This window comes from Camelina sativa, chromosome 3 (genome assembly GCF_000633955.1).
Source record: "Camelina sativa cultivar DH55 chromosome 3, Cs, whole genome shotgun sequence".
Lineage (NCBI taxonomy): Eukaryota > Viridiplantae > Streptophyta > Magnoliopsida > Brassicales > Brassicaceae > Camelina > Camelina sativa.
Window position 1 is genome coordinate 16,543,832 of NC_025687.1, and position 6,000 is coordinate 16,549,831.

Below are 6,000 nucleotides of genomic sequence, written 5' to 3' on the forward strand. Positions count from 1 at the left end.
AGACTAATAGTCTAATACATATTGGTAGCATCTCGAGAATAGCATATTTGATGGGTCCATTTCGGATCTCTCTCTCTCGTTAGGTGACAATATAGTCTTCTTTAAATTCTCATCTATGTGATCTAATTTTGCATTTTAGGTTCCTTACAAAATCTAACCGTACTTATATACTTTATGTTTGCGTGTAATTTTTACATATACAAATAAAATGTCCATAACTTTGCTTCGTGTAGTGGATCTTAACCACCTTTTTTTCCTAGCTAAACTACATTGTACTATGAGACAAAACCTGAGCATGAGATTGATTTTTTAAGGGGCTCGACGTTATTAATCTATACTCTATAGATCAAGGTTTTGATGCAAAGAGACCATAGAATAATGTATGTATCTCGACTTTAAAATCAATAAATTTGGACCAGAGGGTGGGTGGCCACCAATCTTGAATAAATAAACAAATTATAATGATTAGCACCATTACCCATCAATTTAATGGAATTATGAATTGAATCCATAGATAAGCCTGTTAATACTACAATATTCTAAAGTTTCCATACTCATTTCGGCTACGGTATACATAACTTTGAACCAAAGGAACATGTAATTAAGAAAGACGGTTGATTTTAAATTCTATATTATTCATGAGCATGGGAATCGTCCTTTCGAGCATTGGTTAATTGCATGAATCATGATGACTATAAGCTATCAAGGAACATACACATAGACCCTTTAATCAAAAAAGAAGTTTTTTTTTCCAATTTTATATACAGACTTTTGTATATATCTACGAGTCTACGACCAATGGTTACATCGATACTCTTACCACTCAATATTTTACTTTACTTTTGTAAGTTGTACACTCTCTGTGTTTCACAAAATATATCATTGTAGAATGTATTTTTCTATAATAAGTTTCTTAATCCAAAATTTCTTTATGTTGAATCTAAATCATTAATCACATATTAAATAAAAGCATACATATAAAATTCAATTTAAAAAAAAAAAAACTGTGTCAAAATAATACTTTTTGTGAAACAAATGGAATAATTTTCATGATCCCATTGATAACTGCTGCAGAAAAAACATTCAATCAAGTTAACTGATTTTGTTTTTTTTCTTCTGCTTCAACGTTAGAAATAAAAACAAATAGAGTCATCATAAATAATTTACAATCACATCAAGGAGGGAACATAATATCACGAAAGATGTCTATACAAACGAAATAAAACGAGAGAATCACGTTTAATAATTCTCATTTTTATGAGATTTTGGTACTTGTAAGGCATCTCCAACCCTACTATATTTTAGAGTCAAATCTCTATTTTAGAGTAACATTTGCTCCAATCCTACTCTATATTTTATTCTAAAATAGAGAAAATGATATGATTGCTTTATATATAGAGAAACTCTATTCTCACCTCTATTTTTTTACACTAACTCTATTTAGAGTTGAGAATAGAGTAATACATTGGAGTAAAACAATGCTCTATTTTTTAGTTGCTTTATTTTAGCAAAAAAATGGAGATATACATTGGCGATGGTGTAAGGGAGACAACAATGTATTATAGTCAAATATATCAAGTAGACGAAAGAGTGGGCAAAGGGGAATCATACAGTGCACATTCCCAATTCGAAATTCAAAAGAAGTGGATGGCATGTTCGTGAACCGGCGTCGGTCGAGTGATGACAAAATGGACCAATTGGTAACTGAAAGACCAATCAAATAATCATGATTTCAGTATTTTTTTTCTTTCTATACTATATATTTCAAAATTTAGTATTCTTATTTCTCACATTTTCACAATTAATTTTTTTAAAAAGTATCAAACCACAAATAATTGATTTTGTTGAGTAAACTAATTTATTGGGTGATAAAATTGGGTTAAGTTAATTTAATTTATTCAACTAGTTTTTTTTTTAAAAGGGCATTCAAATTTAAAGCAGAACTAAAATGTTTTACAGAACCAAAAGAAAGCCCAATGCCGAAAGCCTAACTAAGAAATTAGATTACATATACCCATTTAGAAAGAACCAGAATTGAACTAGAAGTGAACCAGATAGTTGAAATAGAACCAGATAGACGGTTGGCAATTAAAACGTTTCAAACCACCTTGTTGTACCAATATTGAATGATGAGAGACTTCACGAGATAGCAAAGAGATCCAGAAATTAGGTTTAGCTTGTTTACCCTCATGAGTACGAACCAGCAAACCAGAGAAGAAGGAGGTTAGATGTGAGCGACGGGTTTTAATCATGGTAGCTGAGGGCTCTGTTCCTTACTAGCTGATCAATTTGTTGAAGAAGATGATCAGCTTGCTTAAAGCAGTTTCGATGCAACCTATGATTCCGCTCAGTCCAAAGGGAGTAAATCGTGGCCTGCCAGGCGAGAAAAGGAGTTTTTTTCGATTCACGAGAGCCTTTAAAGTTGATGAGACCGGTTATTGTTCCTAACCATGATGGTGGAGAGCTGACGTTGCAACGGCGAAAGATCTTACTCCAGACCGACCAGCTGAAGGGGCAGTAATAGAAGAGGTGGTCACGAGATTCAGCAGCAGAAGCGCAAAGTAAGCATAGCGAATCGACCTGCAATCCCCATTGAAGTAGGCAGTCACGAGTTGGGCACCTATTCAACATTACTAACCAGGTAAGATTGTGTTTTGGGATTCCTCCCGTAGTCCAAACGACCTTGTGCCATGGGACAATTGATATTGCTCCCCCTAACGCCTTATAGATTGTCCCCGTGGAGTGCCTGCTTTTCAACGGATCGTCGATCCACCAGGTAAATGAGTCTTCTTCCTCTGATAAGCATATAGCCTATAATTCTACTTGATAACTTACTTGAGCTTCCGATCTTGCAGCCGGTAATCGCCAGGCTCCTTGCCTCCATAAACCTGCTAAAACAATGCTTCGCAGAATACCTATGGACCTCTCTGTAAGTAAGAAACTTGACATTCGTCCCAGATTACACCAATGATCAGACCAGAAGCGACAACTTCTCCCATTTCCCACTTTCATCTTTCTCCACGGGTAAGCGTCTTCTCTCACTTTGAGAAGCTTATTTGCTAGCCAAGAGAGCTTACTATTTGGTTTTCTTGTCCAAAAACTACTTAGGTTCCCATTGAGGATTACATCCTTGAACCAGGCTACCCAGATTGATCCAGATTGGAAAAACGGCAACCAGATAAGTTTAAGTAGACAAGCTTTATTCCACCTCCTTAGGTCTCTTATGCCTAACCCTCCTTCTGATTTCGCAGTTGTCACAGTGCTCCAAGCTACTCTCGCTGAGTGATGACCCTCCGTTGTTCCTTTCCACAAGAACGCACCATAGAGAGAGTTCAAAGTGTCTATGCATTTCTTTGGCAGGACCAGGGCTGAGCACCAGAAGTTTGAAATGTTGGCGATGACTGTGTTGAGTAATTGGAGTTTACCTGCAAAGGATAGAGATTTTCTCGACCAACCATTGAGCTTGGTTTTTACAATCTCGATAAGAGGAGCACAAACAAGCAACATAAGTTTCTTAGTACATAGAGGGACTCCCAGATAACGAATAGGTAGTTGTCCATGACTAATGCCTGAAGCAAGCTTGATTTGGTCAATTTCAGGTTGTTGAAGACTAGACGTAAAGAAGCTTGTCTTTGGTAAGCTAATGGCTAGTCCTGAAGCTTCTTTAAACGACTTCAGCACTTGGAGGACACTTTGCACAGAAGAGAGAGAGCCATCTACGAATATCAAGAGGTCATCAGTGAAACACAAGTATGTTAGCTTTAATCTCTTACATTTATAGTGATAGTTAAATTTTCCTTCCTCAGCTGATTTGTCTAGCATGACTGAGAGACAGTTCATGACTAGAACAAAGAGATAAGGTGAGAGAGGGTCTTCCTGACGCAGTCCCTTGCAACCTTTAAAGTAACCATGGACGCTCCCATTGAATCCCACCAAGAAGGATGGAGTGCAGACACACGCCTTAAGCCACCTCAGGTATAATTCAGGCACCTCTATACCTCGTAAACAACTAAAGATAAACTCCCATCTAACCGTATCAAATGCTTTAGCAATGTCAACTTTGATGGTAATACGTTTGGGACCTTGCTGGTGATGATATCCATTAACCAAATCTGCAGCTAGTAGTGTATTCTCTACTAATAATCTTCCTTTTATAAACACAGTTTGGTTTTTTTGAATCAAGTCAGGAAGGGCCAGTTTTAACTGTGATACAAGGATCGTGGAGATGACCTTATAAAGGGTGTTTAAGCAGGAAATAGGCCGATAGTCCGAGACAAGAGATGCTCCAGGGTTCTTGGGAATTAATGCAAGTATGGTTGTGTTTACTGCTGACGGTAGAAAAGCTGAGTGAAAGAACTGCAGGATACATGTAGTAACCTCTGAACCAAGTATTCCCCATGAGGCCTTATAGAACGCTGAGGTAAATCCATCAGGACCTGGCGCCTTATTTGCATTTAGCTTGAACATCACCCTCTTGATCTCGTATGCAGTGGGAACACTTACCATTTTCTGTTTCAACTCAGGTGGACAGCGATAGCTTATAAGTGTCTGGATCCAAAGGTGTGAGGCAACAATTGGCTGCAGAGAGATGGGATTTAAAATTGACTGAAAATGAGCTACAACCATCCTACTCATTTCCAAGGGATCGTCAATCAATGTGCCTGATACCAAGGAAAAGGATCGGATGGCATTGAAAGCGTTTCTGATCTGCATCATGCGATGGAAGTAAGTTGTGTTCTGATCTCCTTCTTTTAGCCAATTAATGCGAGATCTTTGCCTAAAATATGCTTCTTCAATCTTTCTGAGGAACTCCCATTGATTGTGAAGATCTCGTTCTTGTTGAAATAGGTCAGGGGAGGGAAAATTCATTGCTTGTACCTGCACAGAATTTAACAAACAGTTAGTCTCTCTCACCCTATTTTGAATATCCGAAAAATTCTCTCTCGTAAGTGCTTTTAATTCTCTCTTTAGTGTTTTCTGTTTAGCACTCAAAACTGACAAACTTGTTTCCAAGGAAAGTAAAGTTCCGGCCAAGAATCAAGCAGTCTCAATCGTTTGGAGGAATTTGGGGTGGGTGGTCAGAAAGTTAAAGAACTTGAAAGGTTTTGTGCCAGCAAAAGGGGGAGAGGTAGCTAGATTCATGAGGCAGGGTGAGTGGTCAGATATTTCTGGAGCCAGGAAGGAAGCCACACTGTTGGGATATAAGGCGAGCCAATGATTGTTAACAAGCAGTCTGTCTAACTTTTTTGCTATAAGATTTGTGGGATTCTTATTCAACCAAGTGAATAAAGAACCTTGATATCGCAGGTCAAACAACTCCATGTGAAGGAGACAATCTCGAAGCTCAAGCATACGCGAGGACCAATGGTTGACATTCGGATTAGAGTGTTCAGCGGGATGAATTATTTGATTGAAATCCCCACCAAGTAACCAAGGTTGAGAGTCAAGTTAAAACCTTTGCTGGAGATTGATCATTTCACACTAGAGGTCAGTGCGTTCTTCACCTAGATTCAGTGCATAGATAGCCGTGACATAAAACATATGGCCACCTTGTATATCGATTTCAGTAGTAATCATATGGCTTGATTGATGCAGGATAGTGACAGTGGCTGGTGATTTCCAAATGATAATTATCCTTCCATCAGGATGCGAGGCATGATTTGAAGCAAAATGCCAACCAGGACAGGTAAGATTCAAAACTCTATTCAAGTTTGGTTCCTTTATATGGGATTCTAGAATAACACCAAAAAGAGGCTTATGGATAGAAAGTCAGTTATTGAATGGCCGATGTTTATCCAGATCATTAAGACCACATATGTTCCAAAAAAGTGGTTTTATATACATGGTTAGGTTCAAAAGGATTTTGAGAGTGGTTTTGGTCCTCTCCCTTGCAAGGGAGAGTCACCACAGTTAAAACAGGGGGATATGGGACAGCTTGTTCAATTATCATCGGTGTGGGAGTTGGGGAGTTGTTGGAAGGGCAAGGAGGGTCAGTTGGGG